At 51.9% G+C, this 20,203-nt stretch overlaps 1 long non-coding RNA gene across 1 annotated transcript in view; it reads right to left on the bottom strand.

The window, feature by feature from the left end:
* Positions 1–13,423: 13,423 nt before the first annotated feature.
* LOC118282837 overlaps positions 13,424–20,203 on the bottom strand; it is a 25,750-nt gene continuing 18,970 nt past the window's right edge. Inside the window, exon 3 of the long non-coding RNA XR_004784351.2 lies at positions 13,424–13,454. This is a non-coding gene — a long non-coding RNA (uncharacterized LOC118282837). The remainder of the gene's footprint in view (positions 13,455–20,203) is intronic.

Raw genomic sequence — 20,203 nt, 5'->3', positions numbered from 1 at the left:
CCGAACTCTAAGTCGCCAAAGATCCAAAGAAAATCATCACGTGAGATCATTTTTACTTTCTGCCGGACAGACGACGACCTCTTCTTTCTCTTCGTGTGTGTGTGTGTGTGTGTGTGTGTGTGTGTGTGTGTGTGTGTGTGTGTGTGTGTGTGTGTGTGTGTGTGTGTGTGTGTGATGCAGGAAGGCCCCGGCTGAATCTGAGGTCGTGTTACTTCCTTTAACAAACATCCGACAGTATTTGGTCAGCGTGTCTCTCAACAGCCGTGGGCTCGTCTGGTGCTTTCCAACCTCCTAACGCACAATCAGTCACCGGCCCCTTGACTAACCAGCAGCTCCCTCCGCTCGCGGCCCCCCCGAGCTCCGGGCTCCGGGTGACAGATGTTGTTTGGAGGTCGGCCCGCCGGCTGCGACCGGCCGTTGTCCCGGTGCGACGGAGTGACGCAGGTGCTGCGCAACATTTTCCTTGGTTATGGCTGCGTGACATCACCAGCTCCTCTCGGTGCTCGTCGGTTCCCCTGCTGTGTGACACACACTTACGATTGCACTGTTGTGTGTAAACACGGCAAACAACGCACGCACACACATGGTGACACACACACACACACGGTGACACACACACACACACACGGTGACACACACACACCTTTGCGGCCTGTATTTCAACGGAGGCCCCTGTTGTGCGTGACGTCACGTGTGAGTCAGGTGTGTGTGTGTGTGTGTGTGTGTGTGTGTGTGTGTGTGTGTTCAGGCTGCTGCTGGCTGCTGGGGGTTGTTTGCATAATCAGCAGGGCAGCACACACACACACACACACACACACACACACACACACACACACAAGGTGAACTTTCCACTGCGCTCAGAGGAAAGAGACGTCCGCCTCACACTCCAGCGCTCTGGGAATGGCCCACGTTCTACAGAGAGGACGTGAATCTCATGTACCTTTTTTACTAATTCTGCTTTTACTCGAGCAGATTTCCCTGTAAAGAAACGTGCCGTCTTACCGACATTTAGGACTGCAGCCGTTTAGCTCAGCTTAGCGTAGCATTAAAGGTGTCGTCGACGATGCAGGAGAAACCGGCAACACGCAGAAAGATTTTTACAGCCGATGATCTGAGCCTCAAGCCGAAGCTTCGCCTCCAAAGCACGCGACTGTGAATGTGAAAGCAAGTGAGAGTGGGCGGAGCCGAACGGGACGTCCCCCGCCGGTTTGTGAGCCGCCATTTTGAAGAGTTTAGCAGTTTGGCCGCCGCCATCTTGTTTTTTTGAAACCAGAAGTGGAGGATCGGGAGAGGGGTGTGGCCTGACTGAGATCTCGTCCTCTACACGACCTCCTACGCCTGTGACCTGTGCACCCATGGGACGGTACCACGCCCCCCAACACATCCGGTGCTTTATGGTCTGTCTGACTGTAAACGGGCCATCATGTGTTGAAGAAGACTTGAAAGTAGAGACTGATCCATAAACTCTTCAGGAAATGTTTTACTGACGTTTTAAATCAAGTGAGAAGTCGAGTCACGTTCTCATAGAGTCGCCCTCTGCTGGTCAGGACAGAGAAGACCAGCTTCGGGCAGGAAGATGTTCAAATTGACACCTATTCAATTAATGACTTCATCCCTTTTATTTCTAGAGCGCCGGCTGGTTCCTTGGTGCCAGAAAATTGATCTTGCTGTTTTGAAATGAGTTTCCTGGCAGAAATGATTCCATAGTCCAACAATGAACCGTTCAATAGAGTTAATTTACATCTCTACAGTTTGATTTATCTGTCGGTCATCATCCTGTAGCCCACTGCCCTTCACCTGCCCCCGGGAGAGATGTTAACGTTGGGCCCGCAAACAGGGACCGATCTGTCCGGCTCCTGTGAACCGTCACAAGACTCAAAAGATCTAAATATAGACGCGAGGACAAATTAAATTCAAATGACTCAGACGCCCGATGACTTATCCCCCGCTTCAGTCAGTCGGTCAGTGTTTCTGCCTCTCGCCGGCGCTCACTTCTTCCACTCCCCGGGTCGCCGCTCAAACCGTCAGCCGCTGGAGGAAGGAGTCTGGGTGGTGGGTGGGGGTGGAAGATGGGTGGAGGGAGCGAGGGAGGGGAGAGAGAAAGGCTAAATCATTTGGCGCAGGAGAGGAAGCTCGGTCATATCCAGGAGGAAGTGTGAGTCAGTGCTCGTACATTCTTGGAGGCTGATTCAGCGCTGCACAGGAAGTGGGAAACGCTTACTGCTGAGCTCCAACACGGGGAGGGAAAGAACCTCGTCTGGGGCAGTGTAGCTGTGAAGAGAGTCCCCCCCCCCCACCCCCCAACCCCCCACCCGCCAAACGAAACGAAACACAAGCACGAAGGAGCTTCACTGACCCCCGAGAGAGAGAGGAGAGGAGAAAGACTGTGGCACCAGGAGGAGGATGAGGAGGATGAGGAGGAAGAGGAGGATGAGGAGGACGAGGAGGAGGAGGAGGACGAGGAGGACGAGGAGGAAGAGGAGGGAGAGGAGGAGGAGGAGGAAGAGGAGGACGAGGAGGAAGAGGAGGACGAGGAGGAGGAGGAGGAAGAGTAGGAAGAGGAGGACGAGGAGGACGAGGAGGAAGAGGAGGACGAGGAGGAGGAGGAGGAAGAGTAGGAAGAGGAGGAGGAGGAGGAAGAGGAGGGCGAGGAGGACGAGGAGGGCGAGGAGGACGAGGAGGACGAGGAGGAGGAGGAGGACGAGGAGGAAGAGGAGGACGAGGAGGAAGAGGAGGAGGATGAGGAGGACGAGGAGGAAGAGGAGGAGGAGGAGGACGAGCAGGAAGAGGAGGACGAGGAGGAGGAAGAGGAGGACGAGGAGGAAGAGGAGGAGGAGGAGGACGAGGAGGAAGAGGAGGACGAGGAGGAAGAGGAGGACGAGGAGGAGGAGGACGAGGAGGAAGAGGAGGAGGACGAGGACGAGGAGGGCGAGGGGAAGCGCTCCGGCTCTTCCTCTTTCTCTCTTTGTTCCCCCAGAAAATCTCCCCTTCCTTCTCAGGTTTCACAGCTCCAGCTATCGCGAACTTTAACCCGTTCCTGTCCAGTCGGGCTGAAGGAGGAAGAAACGAGCCTCTCGGTTTCAGCTGCGTGTGAGAAGAGCTGGACGTCACTCGGAGGAAGTGATTCCACCAAGCTCCAAAAATAAGACCGATGACTTTACAGCAGCCTTCATGTGTCCGGGTCAAGTTTGAATTCTGCCCCCCCCCCCCAGCCCACGGACAGTCCGTCCCACCCAGACTCTCTCATGGTCACTGCCTCTGTCCTCGTGATAAAACACCAGCTTATCAACAGTTTCCATTCAGCTTCTTGGCGCTTATGTAACGGGAGGAAGTGCTGTCCACTGCGAATGAAGAATGTGTGTGTGTGTGTGTGTTGGGGGACGGAGGAAGACGAGAGGGGAGCGAGGCGACGCGTGGAGTGGAACAGGTTTCCACATGAGAGTGAACCCACCAAAGGTGTACGACAGTGGAAAAAGCGTGCTCAGCTGATTAGGACACGGACACACACACACACACACACACACACACACACAGGACATTACATTGTCTTGCATTCACTTCCTGGAGACATAACTAATACTTGCGTCACCCTAACCTCAACCTAAACTTATTATAACCATAAAACATTTATTCACCTTAAACTGTAATGATTAATATGGGACTTGTATTTGGTCCCAATAATGTGACGTTGTGAGGACCGACCAAAATGTCCTCACAATGGGTTCTTAAACAATAGACAGACATGTACACACACACACACACACACACACACACACACTCTCACACTGCGTCTCTGTTGTATTGTACGGGGCTTGTTGCTAGGAGACAAACTAATTCCAAACCTCTTGAAACACAGGGACCAACTCCTCGTCTCCACGCTGGTGAGTCGGGAGAGTGAGGGAGAGGAGGGACGGGGCGAGGAAGAGGAAGAGGAAGAGGAAGAGGGGTGAGAGAGGAGCTCCTCCTCTTCACCTCGACCCCCGAGGAAGAACACGAGTGACGGCTGAGGCCAAAAGGACTTCATGCGGGAAAATGTCATTGTAATCGATTGTGTTTTGGAACGACGCCTTTCGTGTTGTCGTGCGCTCTCCAACGCCAACTGGCGTTACATCCGAGTATCTCGTTGTTTACTGGAGCTCAACGGCCTTCGAATGTGACATACTGTCCTTACAGTCCTTTAAACTCTGTCTCAGTTCTTCCACTGGACCTGGTCGGATCCCTTGTTCCTCATATCAAGTAAATGAAAAGTAAAAGATGTTAACTGTTGTCTGTGCTCATCAGGTGAAAACGCCCGAGGATCAACTGCTGCGAGGGGAAAACCCCCAGAGACGACGTCCGTCTCCGCGGCAGTCAGGTGATGATAATGTTGTTACCGAGGTAAATGAGGGGCCTCGACATTCTTCTGCACACACACACACATGCACTCACACACACACACACACACACACACACACACACACACACACACACACACACACACACACACACACACACACACAGAGGACACATGGGGCAGCGAGACACTTCCTGACGCCTCCTGTCATGTGCTCCTCATTTCCATCATGCCATCTCTGCTCTTCTCTTCTCTGCCGGGCCCCTCCCCCCTCCCCCCTCGTCCCCTCGACGGCTCCATCGCTGACACCGGCCCGTCGTGTCACATGCGGCGGGGGCCAGAGGTCAGCCGCCTGTCCGTCCGTGTGACGTGGCGCGACGGGGACAACGTGCTGCTCCGCTTGTTCTTGTTCTTTTCGAGCGTTGTCAGGGGTTTTCAACCAGAATGTCCACGTCACGTCTTCGTCTCCTCCGAGCTGTGAGCTGGACTCGTGGCCCGTCCGTCACCTGCGCGCTCACAGCCGATGAAGAGGGAGCGTATGAGCTTTAAGATGAACGTTCATCCAGATCCTTGCAGGCCTCGGTCGTCGGCCACGTTCTGGATCCGTCGCTGCTTCGGGTCGGTGTCGTTCAGGGAAACGGGATCCACTCGTCACCTCGCACCAAACCTGCGGTGGTGAGGTTCCTCCTCCGCCTGGTGGGTGAGTCACCGGGTCTGGTATGAAATAATGGGACGGGGAACGTGCTGCGATCTGTCTCGCCCTGGCGAACTGTGGTCACAGTGTGTGCGTGTGCGTGTGCGTGTGCGTGTGCGCGTGCGTGTGCGCGTGTGTGTGCGCGTGTGTGTGCGTGTGTGTGTGTGTGTGTGTGTGCGTGTGCGTGTGCGTGTGCGTGTGCGTGTGCGTGTGCGTGTGCGTGCGTGTGCGTGTGCGTGTGCGTGTGCGTGTGCGCGTGCGCGTGTGCGTGTGCGTGTGCGTGCGTGTGTGTGCGCGTGCGTGTGTGTGTGTGTGGCGGAGCCGACACGGCACTGCAGTGATCAACCGGTCGGGAGATCCTCTTCCAACCGGTACTTAGTCACCGGATCGGCCTGGAAGGTGATTCAGCGCGTGCGTCATCGAGCGGGGGACGTGTTCACGTTCGGCGCCCGCTGGCGGTTGGCGGTGTGTGTGTAAGCGCGGGTGTGGTCGACTGTGTTTGTTTACACCCTTACACCCTTTCCTCTTTTTTTTTTAACTGCATCATCATCTTCGACCGCGCAGCCTTCCGTGCCTCCATCTTTCCTTCCTCGCGCTGCCTCGTCCACTGATTCTCAGCGAGACTCGTGGGGGCGCTTTGAAGACCGCTGACCTCTAGTGGCCGCAAGACGTCAGCGGTGGACCAAGTCCGTCAAGTTTGCTCATGTCAATGAAGTTGATTGTTTTCTGTAGATCTGACCTTCACAAGCTCATCAACCATGTGTTGGTAAAGGTCCGCGATGCCCTGAGACGCACCTCCACCGGAGGAGGCGCTCGATATGGTCGTTTTCACAACGTACGACGTAGTTGGTGGCGTGAGTCGGAGATGACTTGTTGATCCAAATGGTCTTTACCCTCCGCGATGCACAATCAAAGCGGTTTCAAAAAATTATGCTGACCAGTGGAGTATTTTCTAGAACAGGCGGACCGGGGACAAGAGCATCACGTCACGACTCTCCAGGACGAAGGCCGACTCTGTTTCCATGTCAACGACCAAGAGGGACGTCTTCAGGAGCCAGATCCTTGAGGAGGCAGGCGAGAGGTCAGACTGCAGGTCACAGAAACAAACAGGACACGTCCGTCAGGAAGATGGAGAGAAGAAGAAGAACGTGCGGAGAAGAGATCAGGACCCGGAGCCGCCGTGCACCTCATCTGTCGAACATGGAGGTGACATCTCATCGGTCCACGACATCTCATCGGTCCACGACATCTCATCGGTCCACGACATCTCACGACATCTCATCAGTCCACGACATCTCATCGGTCCACGACATCTCACGACATCTCATCGGTCCACGACATCTCATCGGTCCACGACATCTCATCGGTCCACGACATCTCACGACATCTCACGACATCTCATCGGTCCACGACATCTCATCGGTCCACGACATCTCACGACATCTCACGACATCTCATCGGTCCACGACATCTCATCGGTCCACGACATCTCACGACATCTCATCAGTCCACGACATCTCATCAGTCCACGACATCTCACGACATCTCATCAGTCCACGACATCTCATCGGTCCACGACATCTCATCGGTCCACGACATCTCACGACATCTCATCGGTCCACGACATCTCATCAGTCCACGACATCTCACGACATCTCATCAGTCCACGACATCTCATCAGTCCACGACATCTCACGACATCTCATCGGTCCACGACATCTCAACGGTCCACGACATCTCATCGGTCCACGACATCTCATCGGTCCACGACATCTCATCGGTCCACGACATCTCACGACATCTCACGACATCTCATCGGTCCACGACATCTCATCGGTCCACGACATCTCACGACATCTCACGACATCTCATCGGTCCACGACATCTCATCGGTCCACGACATCTCACGACATCTCATCAGTCCACGACATCTCATCAGTCCACGACATCTCACGACATCTCATCAGTCCACGACATCTCATCAGTCCACGACATCTCACGACATCTCATCAGTCCACGACATCTCATCGGTCCACGACATCTCATCGGTCCACGACATCTCACGACATCTCATCGGTCCACGACATCTCATCAGTCCACGACATCTCACGACATCTCATCAGTCCACGACATCTCATCAGTCCACGACATCTCATCGGTCCACGACATCTCATCAGTCCACGACATCTCATCGGTCCACGACATCTCATCAGTCCACGACATCTCACGACATCTCACGACATCTCATCGGTCCACGACATCTCATCGGTCCACGACATCTCACGACATCTCACGACATCTCATCAGTCCACGACATCTCATCGGTCCACGACATCTCATCAGTCCACGACATCTCACGACATCTCACGACATCTCATCGGTCCACGACATCTCATCGGTCCACGACATCTCACGACATCTCACGACATCTCATCGGTCCACGACATCTCATCGGTCCACGACATCTCATCGGTCCACGGCATCTCATCAGTCCACGACATCTCACGACATCTCACGACATCTCATCGGTCCACGACATCTCATCAGTCCACGACATCTCACGACATCTCATCGGTCCACGACATCTCAACGGTCCACGACATCTCATCGGTCCACGACATCTCATCGGTCCACGACATCTCACGACATGTCATTGGTCCACGACATCTCATCAGTCAACAGGACGACGTTCACCAACATGCCACCAGAGCAGAGAGGTTTTTAGGCGGAATAACTGTGAGCTGAGCAGCGTTCGTCTCCAGGTCCAGAATAAAGTCAGAACATTTGTACCTTCCAGTGAAAATGTACAAAACAACAACGTACGACAACAGACACAAGCTCCATTCGGACACTTCCAGTTAATGTACAGTTTATTACAAACTCACTGTGAAGTCAGAGAATCACACAGTTCCCTGTAATAATAAAAGGGAGTTCAACCTTCTCTCCACGGTAACAAACAGACGACGACGTTACAACAGAACCTGTGGAATAAAGTGATACCAACATCAAAGCTTCTGTGAACGTGTTGGAATATAAATCTATAAAATGTCCTTGTAAATACACAAAAGAGTTGGACTCCGCTCGTTGTTCCTCTTCTCGTCCGTCTCCACTCTCGTCATCGATTAAAGGCACAAAGGCCAAAAACATCTTCCTTCAAAGACCCGGTGAAATCAATGAAAAGGGCCGAGACACGGTGAATAGAAGCGAGAATGAGAACTGAGTCTTGTTCCATCGCAGACGGTTGAATGTTGAAATCCAACCTGTGGTCTCTCTTTTTGAATCTCTTCACCTTCAGCTTATGATTTTATTAAAGAAAAGAAAGAAAAGAAGAGTTTGGATGAGACGGTGGCGTTGGACAGTACTTCGCTTGAATAGGGAACTTAACTTAAAGAACCTCTAAAGAACATTTAAACAACTTTTAAAGAACATTTAAAGAACCTTTGAAGAATATTTGAAGAACATTTAAAGAACTTTTAAAGAACATTTAAAGAACCTTTGAAGAACATTTGAAGAACATTTAAAGAACCTTTAAAGAACCTTTAAAGAACATTTAAAGAACCTTTAAAGAACATTTAAAGAACCTTTGAAGAACATTTGAAGAACATTTGAAGAACATTTGAAGAACATTTGAAGAACCTTTACAGAACATTTGAAGAACATTTAAACAACTTTTAAAGAACATTTAAAGAACCTTTGAAGAACATTTGAAGAACCTTTGAAGAACCTTTACAGAACATTTGAAGAACATTTAAAGAACCTTTAAAGAACATTTAAAGAACATTTAAAGAACATTTAAAGGGAAACTGTCGTCTCACGTCTTGACGTTTCTTCACAAATGGAGGATAAAACTATTGAGACAGTTTAAACTCCAGACTTAAACTTTATCAGTTCCCGCCGCCTACGTACTTTTATAGAACCAATTTGGAAAGAAATTCAGAAAAATTAAATTTGGGGGCCTCCGACAAAATGTGTTGTGCTGCTCACAGGGGAAACAACACAACCTCCATTTTGTCTTTCGCCATCTTCTTCCACGTTGGTCGTTCTCCTGTGTGTGTGTGTGTGTGTGTGTGTGTGTGTGTGTGTGTGTGTGTGTGTGTGTGTGTGTGTGTGTGTGTGTGTGTGTGTGTGTGTGTGTGTGTGTGTGTGTGTGTGTGTGTGTGTGTGTGTGTGTGTGTGTGTGTTCTGGCCAACGGGGAAAGCCCTGCTCTGCAGGTCACTGCGGCGTGACACCCGCATGACTTATTACAGCAGTGACGCAGGCGGGACGGGGGTAGAGAGAGTGTGTGTGTGTGTGTGTGTGTGTGTGTGTTGCGCCTGATGACGTCACAGGCGACACCTTCACCTCCTGCCCCGGCCTCCTTCAGAGCGTTGACGTGTGCGACACAGGGAGACAGATGGAGGCTCCGTCTTTCTCCTCCGTCATCGTCACTCTTCCCTCCTGCGTTGCGACTGTGCTCGCAAAGTCCTCGCGCCTCGCACGTCACCGCCGCGTATCAAAGCAACAACAGACCCGCCCACTCAACAACAGACCCGCCCACTCAACAACAGACCCGCCCACTCAACAACAGACCCGCCCACTCAACAACAGACCCGCCCACTCTCCCAGACCATTCGCTCCACGCGCAGAGACCAGGTCTTTGCAGCTGAACCTGGGGGTTTGGAGGGAGCGAGACATCGCTGCCGTTAAACTTTGAAACCGTCGCAGTCTTTGTGTGAGAGAACATTACAAATCCCGAGCAGGCCTCTTACAAGCCGCCATTTTCTGGTCGTTGACAAGACGTCGATGTAAAGTCTGTGTCCCGTTGTGACTGATGTGTCCTGAGGCTTCAGATGAAAATGTCCTCATGTCTAATATGTGTCGACCACAGTGGTTATTCATGTGCACTGTCCCTTTAAAACAAACACACAATAAGTAAACACAGTCCGGTGCTTCATGATAATGCGAATCCATTACAAATTATAGCATAAATGTTTTATTTATTCTCTTCATTTATTAATAAGAATAAAATCTTTCCAATCATTTTTTCTCTGCAGGTATTTTTATTATCCTGATTTGGCTTCAGGGTATATTGTAAAACAGTTTAACGTACAGTAACTAGTCAAATGTCCGTTTCATCTTTTTATAACGAACATAATTTACTCTGTGAAATCTCCACGTATCAATATGATATCACATGATCATCTACTGTTGTTAACATGTTCAAGGCCTTGATGGAAATCTTTGTACTTCCCATCGACAGGTGAAAGTCACTTTACGTGTCTGCGTTTGTGCTGCTTTGTTTTTTTTACATTTTAATAATTGTCTGTTATTTCTGTGTGTGAGCGTCTGATGCTTCCTCCCGACCATTCATTCAAATTAAGGCTGAAAATCTTTTCGACAATAACAGTTCCCAGAGGTTCACGATTCACAAACAAACGATGGCAGAATTCATTCATTCATTCATTCATTCATGATTTTATTCTTTTTTTTAAAAGAGGAAACAAGCTTTTGTGTCGATGATTGCAAAGTTCCCTGGACAGCGGCTGTTTAAAGTCACACGCTTCTGCCAAACACCCGGGAACCAAAGAACATTTTGATCATTTCTTCAATGGACTAATTGATGAATCAATTACATATTAGCTGGGGACTGAGGAATTTGTGATGAGTTAAGTCAAATCTGTGTGTGTCCGTGTGGAGAAGAGGAAGAAATAAAAAAAACAAGACCAATAACATCAGAAGAATATGTTTTATTTTAGATTTTATGATGAAAACAATAACTGTTATTCAGAAGGTGTTCGCTGCTGTTGTGAGGGTTCTTTTTCTTTCTGGCCTCATTATTCTGTATTTCCACCTGAATCACTGCTGCAAGGTTGTGACAGGACGCACACACACACACACACACACACACACACACACACACACTGTTATTTTCCTTCTTCTTCTTCTTTTTAGGTGTAGAATGGCCTTTTTCTTGTTTCGTCTTCGTACGAGTCGGTTCACTCGCCTCCGTCCTGCTGCAGCTTCATTCGTGTGTGTGTGTGTGTGTGTGTCTGTGTGTGTGTGTGTGTGTGTGTCTGTGTCTGTGTCTGTGTGTGTGTGTGTGTCTGTGTGTGTGTGTGTGTGTGTGTGTGTGTGTGTGTGTGCGTGTGCGTGTGTGTGTGTGTGCTGCCGTCCCACTAACAAGGCTCCGGCCCTGACAGGCGACGAGCGGAGGTTGTATTTTTGTGCTGAGCTTCCAGAATATTCCTGGCGTCTCTTTGCTCGGGGGTCAAACTCCCGGGACGCAGGAGCAACACTGACCCAATTAGTATTTTGCAGATTCCAAGATTCCTCAGACAATGTTCTCTGGGACAGACGACAAAGGACTCGTCGGTGTTCGGCGTGAAATCCTTTATTGTTTCATTGACCTGTTGCAGTCAGGGGAACACGCGACCACTCACCTTCTGGCAGCGCTGCAGGACTTTTCATTTCTTTCCACGACAGCGGCTCACGTCGCTCGCCAGAAACCCAGCAGACAATGTAGCTGTAGACTTGAACCACACAGAAATCTACATTGTATGCCAGGTTCAGGACAAAGCGAAGGTGCGTCTCGCGTCAGACGTGCGTCAATTAGCTTTCTTTAAAAAAAACCCCAAAAAGCATTTACAGTTTTTAATTTAACAGCTTTTAACCGAGGACACTTCACACACGGAGGAGCTCACAGAGCGGACAGGGAGGAAAGAGAGTGACAGAAAATTAAAAAGAAGAATGGCGGAAGAGGAAGGAGTGAAACACACACACACACGCACACACGCACACACACGCAGAAAGGAAAAGAGCCCTTGACAAGGGCCCCTTGTGGAGTTGTGACACAGAGAACATCCTGTCTGTGGGGTCACAGGATCTCGCTCCCCTCCGCCGCCGCCGCCGCCGTCGCAGCCAATCGGGGGGAACGAGGAATGTGCCAATGGGGAGCGGGGAGGGGAGGGGGGGAAACGGGGGAACGTTGGACCGGGGAAGTGGGGCCGAGCCGTCGGAGACCCAGTAGCCAGATGTAGCTGCTGATTTACTACACAGGATCTACACTGCCTACTGAGCAGCCGACGGCGGGCAGAGAGCGTGGACACGTGGAGCGGGTCGCACGGCGAGGAGGACGCCGGGCTTCTTCTGAGGAGGAGGAGGAGGAGGAGGAGAGAGGGAGCAGGAAGAACAAATCAATCAGGGGTCAGACAGTGGCGACACGAGTGTAGAAGGTGCAGCGAGGTGAGGAGCCTGAGGGAGGCAGGGGAAGGACATGGGAGATTATCTGCTGACGAACATCTCGGAGCGCGCGGCATTATCAGCTGCAGATTCCTGTCATTCTTTCCCATTAGCCCCCGAGGCGCGAGGAGCGAGCGAGCGAGCGGCTGCCGCCACGCCGGCTCCAACACCCCCCCTCCCCCCGCCCCCCTAACCCCTCGCCACACACAATGGAAGCGCTGACCCCGGTCTTCATAAACGATGACCTCCACACAGGTGAAGAGAGGAGGAGGAGGAGGAGGAGGGGAGGAAGAAGAGGAAGAGGAGGAGGAGGAGGGGGAGGAGGAGGAAGAGGAGGAGGAGGAAGAAGAGGAAGAGGAGGAGGAGGAGGAGGAGGAGGAGGAGGAGGAGGAGGGGAGGAGGAAGAGGAGGAGGAGGAGGAGGAGGAGGAGGAGGGGAGGAGGAAGAGGAGGAAGAGGAGGAGGAGGAAGAGGAAAAGGAAGAAGAGGAGGAGGAGGGGGAGGAAGAGGAAGAAGAGGAGGAGGAGGGGGTGGAAGAGGAAGAAGAGGAGGTGGAGGAGGAGGAAAAGGAAGAAGAGGAGGAGGAGGGGAGGAGGAGGAGGAGGAGGAGGAGGGGAGGAGGAGGAAGAAGAGGAAGAAGAGGAGGAGGAGGAGGAGGGGGAGGAGGAGGGGAGGAGGAGGAGGAAGAAGAGGAAGAAGAGGAGGAGTAGGAAGAAGAGGAGGAGGAGGAGGAGGAGGAGGAGGAGGAGGGGGAGGAGTCTCTCTCCTCTCCGTCTCTGCTCCACATACCTGAGGCCTCGTGACCGAATTGATCAAACAGACTCTGATCAGCTGACGGTCACTTGACTCCAATTTGTCTTTATTAAGGGAGCTGTGCCCCCCCCCCCCCCCCCCCCCCCCCCCGTCACATTCCAACACTCTGTCACCACCACTGCTCTTCTTCTATCTTTTCTATCCGTTGGTCTCTTTTGTTTCCGAGCTGAAGTTTTGTTCGACTTGCGTCATTTAGGTTTTTTTTCTTTCTTCTTCCTGCAACTGAAGATTATTGTACGTGCTTTTTTTTTGTTTGTTTTAAAAGGAGAAGAGGAGTGACGGAGGGGAAGAGGTGGAGGTGATGATTCTTTCGTTACGTCTCCTGGGGCACGGCGGCGGCGGCTTCGGGAACTCACGGATGTTTGATCGTGCTTCTGTGCAGAATTCGCCCCCAACCTGAAAAATATGAAGGAAGAAGAAAGCAGAGGTCAGAGACGCATGAATCACAGGAGTGAAGAGAAAAGCTCCATGTTGAAGCTGTCAACAGCCCTTTGAGAAGAAGAGAGACATTCACAGGTCCAGATAAGGTGATAAACTCTTCTGTGTCTTATCTCTCTCCTTCTTTTCCCGCACTTTGCCGCCGCCGCCGGCAGACAGAGAGGTCACTCCTTTTCTTTTTCTTTTCAGGAGCAGTTGAGAGAGGAAGTGAAACTCTCTCACAGCGTCACCAGCTCACACTTATTCTAAGAAACACGTCGCGCAGCAGAAAAAAGAATTGGGGCGGACGTCCGGAACGACCGGAGCAGAAGACGTGAGGTTCACTCGTGTCGTTAGTGTCGACCAGTGGGAAACCAGCGATCGTGAAGGGTCCTGGCGTGAGGAAAGATCGTGCAAAGATCATCGACTCGGGAATCAAGGAAGGTGGACCGTTGGGGAGGGGTGAGGAGGGGTGAGGAGGGGTGAGACGGTGTGAGACGGTGTGAGGAGGGGTGAGACGGTGTGAGGAGGGGTGAGACGGTGTGAGGAGGGGTGAGACGGTGTGAGGAGGGGTGAGACGGTGTGAGGAGGGGTGAGGAGGGGTGAGACGGTGTGAGGAGGGGTGAGACGGTGTGAGGAGGGGTGAGGAGGGGTGAGACGGTGTGAGGAGGGGTGAGACGGTGTGAGGAGGGGTGAGACGGTGTGAGGAGGGGTGAGACGGTGTGAGGAGGGGTGAGACGGTGTGAGGAGGGGTGAGGCGGTGTGAGGAGGGGTGAGACGGTGTTAGGAGGGGTGAGACGGTGTGAGGAGGTGTGAGGAGGGGTGAGACGGTGTGAGGAGGGGTGAGACGGTGTGAGGAGGTGTGAGGAGGGGTGAGGCGGTGTGAGGAGGGGTGAGACGGTGTGAGGAGGGGTGAGACGGTGTGAGGAGGGGTGAGGAGGGGTGAGACGGTGTGAAGAGGGGTGAGGAGGGGTGAGACGGTGTTAGGAGGGGTGAGACGGTGTGAGGAGGTGTGAGGAGGGGTGAGGAGGTGTGAGGAGGGGTGAGACGGTGTGAGGAGGGGTGAGACGGTGTGAGGAGGGGTGAGACGGTGTGAGGAGGTGTGAGGAGGGGTGAGGCGGTGTGATGAGGGGTGAGACGGTGTGATGAGGGGTGAGGCGGTGTGAGGAGGGGTGAGACGGTGTGATGAGGGGTGAGACGGTGTGAGGGGGGGTGAGGAGGGGTGAGGAGGGGTGAGGAGGGGTGAGGAGGGGTGAGGCCAGGCGTGCCATTCCATTCCTGCCTGCACTGGGCCGGTGTCTATTCCTAGAGTGTGGTCTATGGCAGTTGATGTGGGTTTCCTCTTAGCTGCCTGGAAGATGACTGGGCCTGACCACATCCACATCCACACACACACACACACACACACACACACACACACACACACACACACACACACACACACACACACACACACACACACACACACACACACACACACACACACACACACACACACACGAAACACATTCACAAAGTGACAACTGTGCACACATATACAGCAAATATATATATACACACACACACACACACACACACACACACAAAGAGGAACTGAATCATTACCCTGCCTTAACCTCAAAGTAGGGGGTGACCACTGTACAACTGTGTGTGTGTGTGTGTGTGTGTGTGTGTGTGTGTGTGTGTGTGTGTGTGTGTGTGGGAGTGTAGGATGTGTGAGCTGGGTGTGGATGCATTCCCTCTCCCTCTATGTCGGAGTGTGTGTGTGTGTGTGTGTGTGTGTGAACTGTATGGACAACGCTCCATCTAATGTTGCAGATTATAAGATATGTTTTATTTTTTGCAGAACAACAGTTGGACAGATAGAAATTGATCTGGGAGAAATTCACACTTTAAAATACTTCTACGTCGTTACAGTCAAGATATATAAATACATACATATATATAAATGGTGGGCGTGAATATCTGAGCTCATTTCACTGTCAGCAACTTCGTGGAGTCGACGGAATGAAGATGGACGGTCAGAGATTTGCACCGATCAGTGGTTTCAGTGTCCACGCAGGCCGACAGCCAATCAGATATCAGCTATCAACCATCAGAGCCCAGAGCGGCGGGTCTGATTGGTTGTGACGGGCGAGTGAAAGTGTACCAACCAAAGAGAAGAGGAAGAGGAAGAGGAAGAGGCCAACAGCTGGGTTGGATGTGGAGGAGCTCAGTCTCCTCCCTCGCTCTCGTCCAGACAGACTCTCGTTCTGATTACAAACCGAGGAGATGACGCCGACGTCACACGTAAAAGAAATCCCCAAACGACTCCTTTGGTGTCTGTCGGTCAGACCGAACCCCGGCCTCGTCCCCCCCCCCCCCGGCCCCAGGCTCAGCCCCCCGGGCCCGGAGAGAGGGGGTGTCTGTCCTGCAGGCTCTTCCAGGGGGCTGGACTGATGGGAAGGAGCTGGCGAGGGGCGACCGAGGGAAGCGAGCTGCCTCCTCGCTGCTGCTCCATGAAGGCCTGGCAGACGAGCAGAGAGCGGGCGGCAGCAGAGGAAGAGGAGAGGGGCGGAAAGAAAGGAAAAACAGAAACATGGACGAAGAGGAGAGAGATCGAGGTGGACGTCCTCCCGTCTCCCTTTGTGAGGGGGGGGGGGGTCACAGGGTTTGAGCAGAACTAGAACCGGACTCCGGCAAACGGCCGTAAATCTGCTTCATTAGTGCCATAACGTTATAATGTCGGCTCTGTTAGAGAGCGCTGCGGATACCTGAGCGAGCGAGCGAGCGAGAGAGAGAGAGAGAGAGGAGGCCGATCCGTCCGGGACCGAGCGGCCGAGTGTTGTTTCCTGGTTCTAGTTAAGTCACGGCTTCTTTTATAATCAAGGGCCTCGGCTCTTGATTTAATGATCCCACAGGGATTTTATTCGCCTAAGTAACCGGGGGTATGGTCAGTTCTCCCCCGTATGCATGAGCGGGAAAAGAATGACGGGAGTAACTCCGCCTCCGGCTCAGCAGGTGGCGCTCCGCCAACGTGACAACTGGTCGGGACGCGGCCTCGTTTCCCTCCCGTCGACGGAGGAGAACGCGGACGACTTTTTCAGCGCCGTACATCCTCGACGCCTCAGTAACGTTAGTTGCCGTGGCGACGTCCTCTCTGTTTGAAGGGGAAGCCTTGTGTCGTTTTTGGCGCCGTTGCTTCCTGAGGTCGAATTGTCAAATTGACTTAGGAAGTTTCCTAACTCTTCAAGTGACCTGGACGTGTTTGATCGGCAGCCACGATAAGAACTGTTCGGATTCTGTAAATGCTTAGGAAAGGAGCTTCGATGCTTCCTCTCCTATCTCCCTTAGCAGAGGACGCACTGGAGCTTCCTATGCGGAGGACAGGAGAAGTAGACGACCCACAATGCATTGCGTCAGCGATATTTAACGTGACGCGTCGCGAACGAACGTAAACGACTCAATCTGAAGAAGAAGAAGAAGAAGAAGAAGAGTATGAATATGACCCAGATGTCAGTTACTGCAACATATGAACCATAAAACGCTGAAACATGCTGATGGAGCCGCTGAGGTTCTCTTCCTCCTACGTCCTGTGAATCCTCCTTGACTCCTTCTGCTTGACCTCATGACGTCTTCAACGAAGTCGAGGAACAGTCGACAGGAAGGAGGATCTGAATCAGGTAACGCGAGCTCACAGTGCACACGTGCACGAACACCCCGGTTACCACCGGAGTTGTCTAGGTCTGTTAACCGGGGCAAAGTGTTTCACGCGGCGTTTGGGAAAGCGGGGCATCGCCTTCACCCTGAATATAATCTGTTGTTCAGTTCTGTTGCTGAGGCCACGGATCCTCACTGACGTCCTGCTGCTCTGAGTCATTGTGTTCACTGATTACCTTTGGAAAACAAAAGGAACACCTTCGAAATCGCTGCCCTGCGCAGCCTTGCCCATTGATCCTGGTTTTCCATGACGTGCATCCGTCTCTACAGCCTCTTCCACATGCACGCACGCACGCACACACACACACACACACGCACGCACGCGCACACACACGCACACACACACACAGGCGCTGCCACATTTCGGAATTCAGAGTGGGGCCCAGGTAGGGGGAAGCTATGCCCATATATGTGCAAAGGAGGAAACAGGCCAGGTGTGTGTGTGTGTGTGTGTGTGGTTACTACACCGTTGGAACGAGCGCTCTTGAGTACACACACACACACACACACACACACACACACACACACACACACACACACACAAAACAAACTTGCGTTGAGCCGCGTGACGTCGCCGTCGTCGGCGCTCTGAAGCTCTTAACTCCACGATCTGCCCGAGGGCGACGGCAGCGACCGGTGAGAGTCGAGCTGCTGCTGCTGCGTCAACAAGGACGAGTCAGGTGACACAAGTGAAGTCGGGCGGAAAAGAAAAGGAAGGAAGGAAGGAAGGAAGGAAGGAGTGATCGTTCAGATTCTTAACCCACTTTTACTCATGCAACCTGGTGCAGCCCCTGGTGTGTCGCAAGGTGTGTGTGTGTGTGTGTGTGTATGTGTGTGTGTGTGTGTGTGTGTGTGTGTGTGTGTGTGTGTGTGTGTGTGTGTGTGTGTGTGTGCGTGCGTGCGTGCGTGTGTGTGTGTCTCAACCTTCCACCACCTCCCTGACTCTGTCAGCAGTAACACTCGTCTACCTGCGTCCCGACCTTCACGCCCTCTGATTGGTCAGGTCACCGTCTGCAGGTGACTGCTCGACTCACGCTCACTCACTCAAGATCTACATCGATTATCAAAATAGTTGGTGATTCATTAAATAATCGATAAGTAATCGATTAATTGATGAACTGCTGCAGTTCTATCAAGATCCATGAATTATTATCTGGGAATTCTGTGAAGATGTCAACAACAAAAACTGAGAAAATTATACAAACTTTCTTAGTTTCGTGAAAATCCGTTCAGTAGTTTTTTTCCTGCTGACAAACAAACAAACAAACAAACAAACAAACAATAAAACAATAAAACAACAAACAAACAAACCAACGGACGGACGGACTGAGGCGAAAACAATGAAAGCGTAATCATTTAATTTGATTCATATTTGCAGAGAAACGACTGATTCTCACTTTAATAACTCAACGTTTATTTGAAGCTCACGTCTCTCTAGTCTTCACTGTTTGTTTTTTAGTTGTTTAGATTTCATCAAGACGGAGTAACGTCAAAGATATTTAATATTACTTTTGTCCAAAGAGACTAACAATCATGGAGGCAGGTGCATTAGCATTAAGGGCCTGGAATCGAACCGCGACCCTTCTGTACCAAGGTCAGCAGTGTGACCCACTGAGCTGAACCGGCTAATGTACAATGACTGAAGTTCACTTCCTGTGGCGTGGCAGGAGGCAAACCCCTCGACAGGCTGACGTGTTGTACATCAATATAGTCCATCTTCTGTGCACGTGGAACATAATCTCATTAATAATCAAATGTTGGGAATGATAACTGTGAATGATTTTTTGTTTTGTCGCTCTTCCTGCCAGGTAGGACGGGGCAGGGTTCACTCACTGTCGGCATGGCGATAAGGCGGAGGTCCAGGTTCCACGCTAATCTCCCTCAAGGGAATTCAATCTGCCTCATCAAGATACCGGCCGACGCATCTCACCGCCGATCTCCTGCCATCACACGCTCGGGCCGGCAACGCCGCCGCGATAAGCGCCCGCGACGGTTTACGGCCGATTCCTTATCGCCACTCCTCTCTCACTCTCTCTCTCTTGACGACACACACGCACACGCAGGCCGGCCGGGATCTGGGGGAGTAAAGGAACAGTAATAATCTGCGGCGGAGCTGAAGGAGCGGCTCGTCATTGTGTTGCAGTAAAACAAAGAGATAGAGCAACAGGGTGTGTGTTTGTGTGCAGCGATGGGCTGGGCTGCTGGCAGGTGGTGTGTGTGTGTGTGTGCTCTGTGGCCACACACACACACACACACACACACTCTCACTGTCGGTCCCTTGAAACATTTTTAAAAACTATAAATGGCTACAGTAAGAAATGTATCTCTCAAGTTCGTGCGAGTGATTCAATTCATTCGGACGAGCATCGTCTCTTAGTCAGAGAGAGTGGGAGATCGTTTACAAGTACAACAGCTTAGAACACACACACACACACACACACACACACACACACACACACACGTGTGTGACTAAGCCCCCTTAGGCAAACACATGTAACCCAGAACCACTAGCACTGAATCACACAACCCCACAAACACTCTCTCTCTCTCGCTCCATGTCTCACACACATTTTCCTTCAACACACACACACACACACACACACACACACACACACACACACACACACACACACACACCAATACACACGCACACATGCAACATCCCTTTAAGAGGTGGCAACCAGGAGAGACGGTGGCGACAGCGAAATGAGAAGAGTCTAGAAAACCTGGGGCGAGTGGCGGCCTCGTCACTCGTCGTCACTCTGCTCGCGGCCAATCACAGCGTCCGCCTGCCACGTCCATTCATAAAGAGGCCACACTGCCGCTGCTGTACGATACTGTATCACACACACACACACACACACACACGCTCGCTCAGTTCATTCATGCCCTCTGAAGGAGTGGACCGAGACGCAGAGAGGAAGTGACAGAAAAGACAATCGGCCCTTTTAAACCACAAAGACCTATTTCCATCACACGGCTCGTGGAGACGCAGACCGGCTCAGGTATATTAATACGCCGCTGACGGC

This window comes from Scophthalmus maximus, chromosome 14 (genome assembly GCF_022379125.1).
Source record: "Scophthalmus maximus strain ysfricsl-2021 chromosome 14, ASM2237912v1, whole genome shotgun sequence".
Taxonomy (NCBI): Eukaryota; Metazoa; Chordata; class Actinopteri; order Pleuronectiformes; family Scophthalmidae; genus Scophthalmus; species Scophthalmus maximus.
Note: the sequence above shows the minus strand (reverse complement) of the source record. Positions and strands in the feature narration are given on the sequence as shown.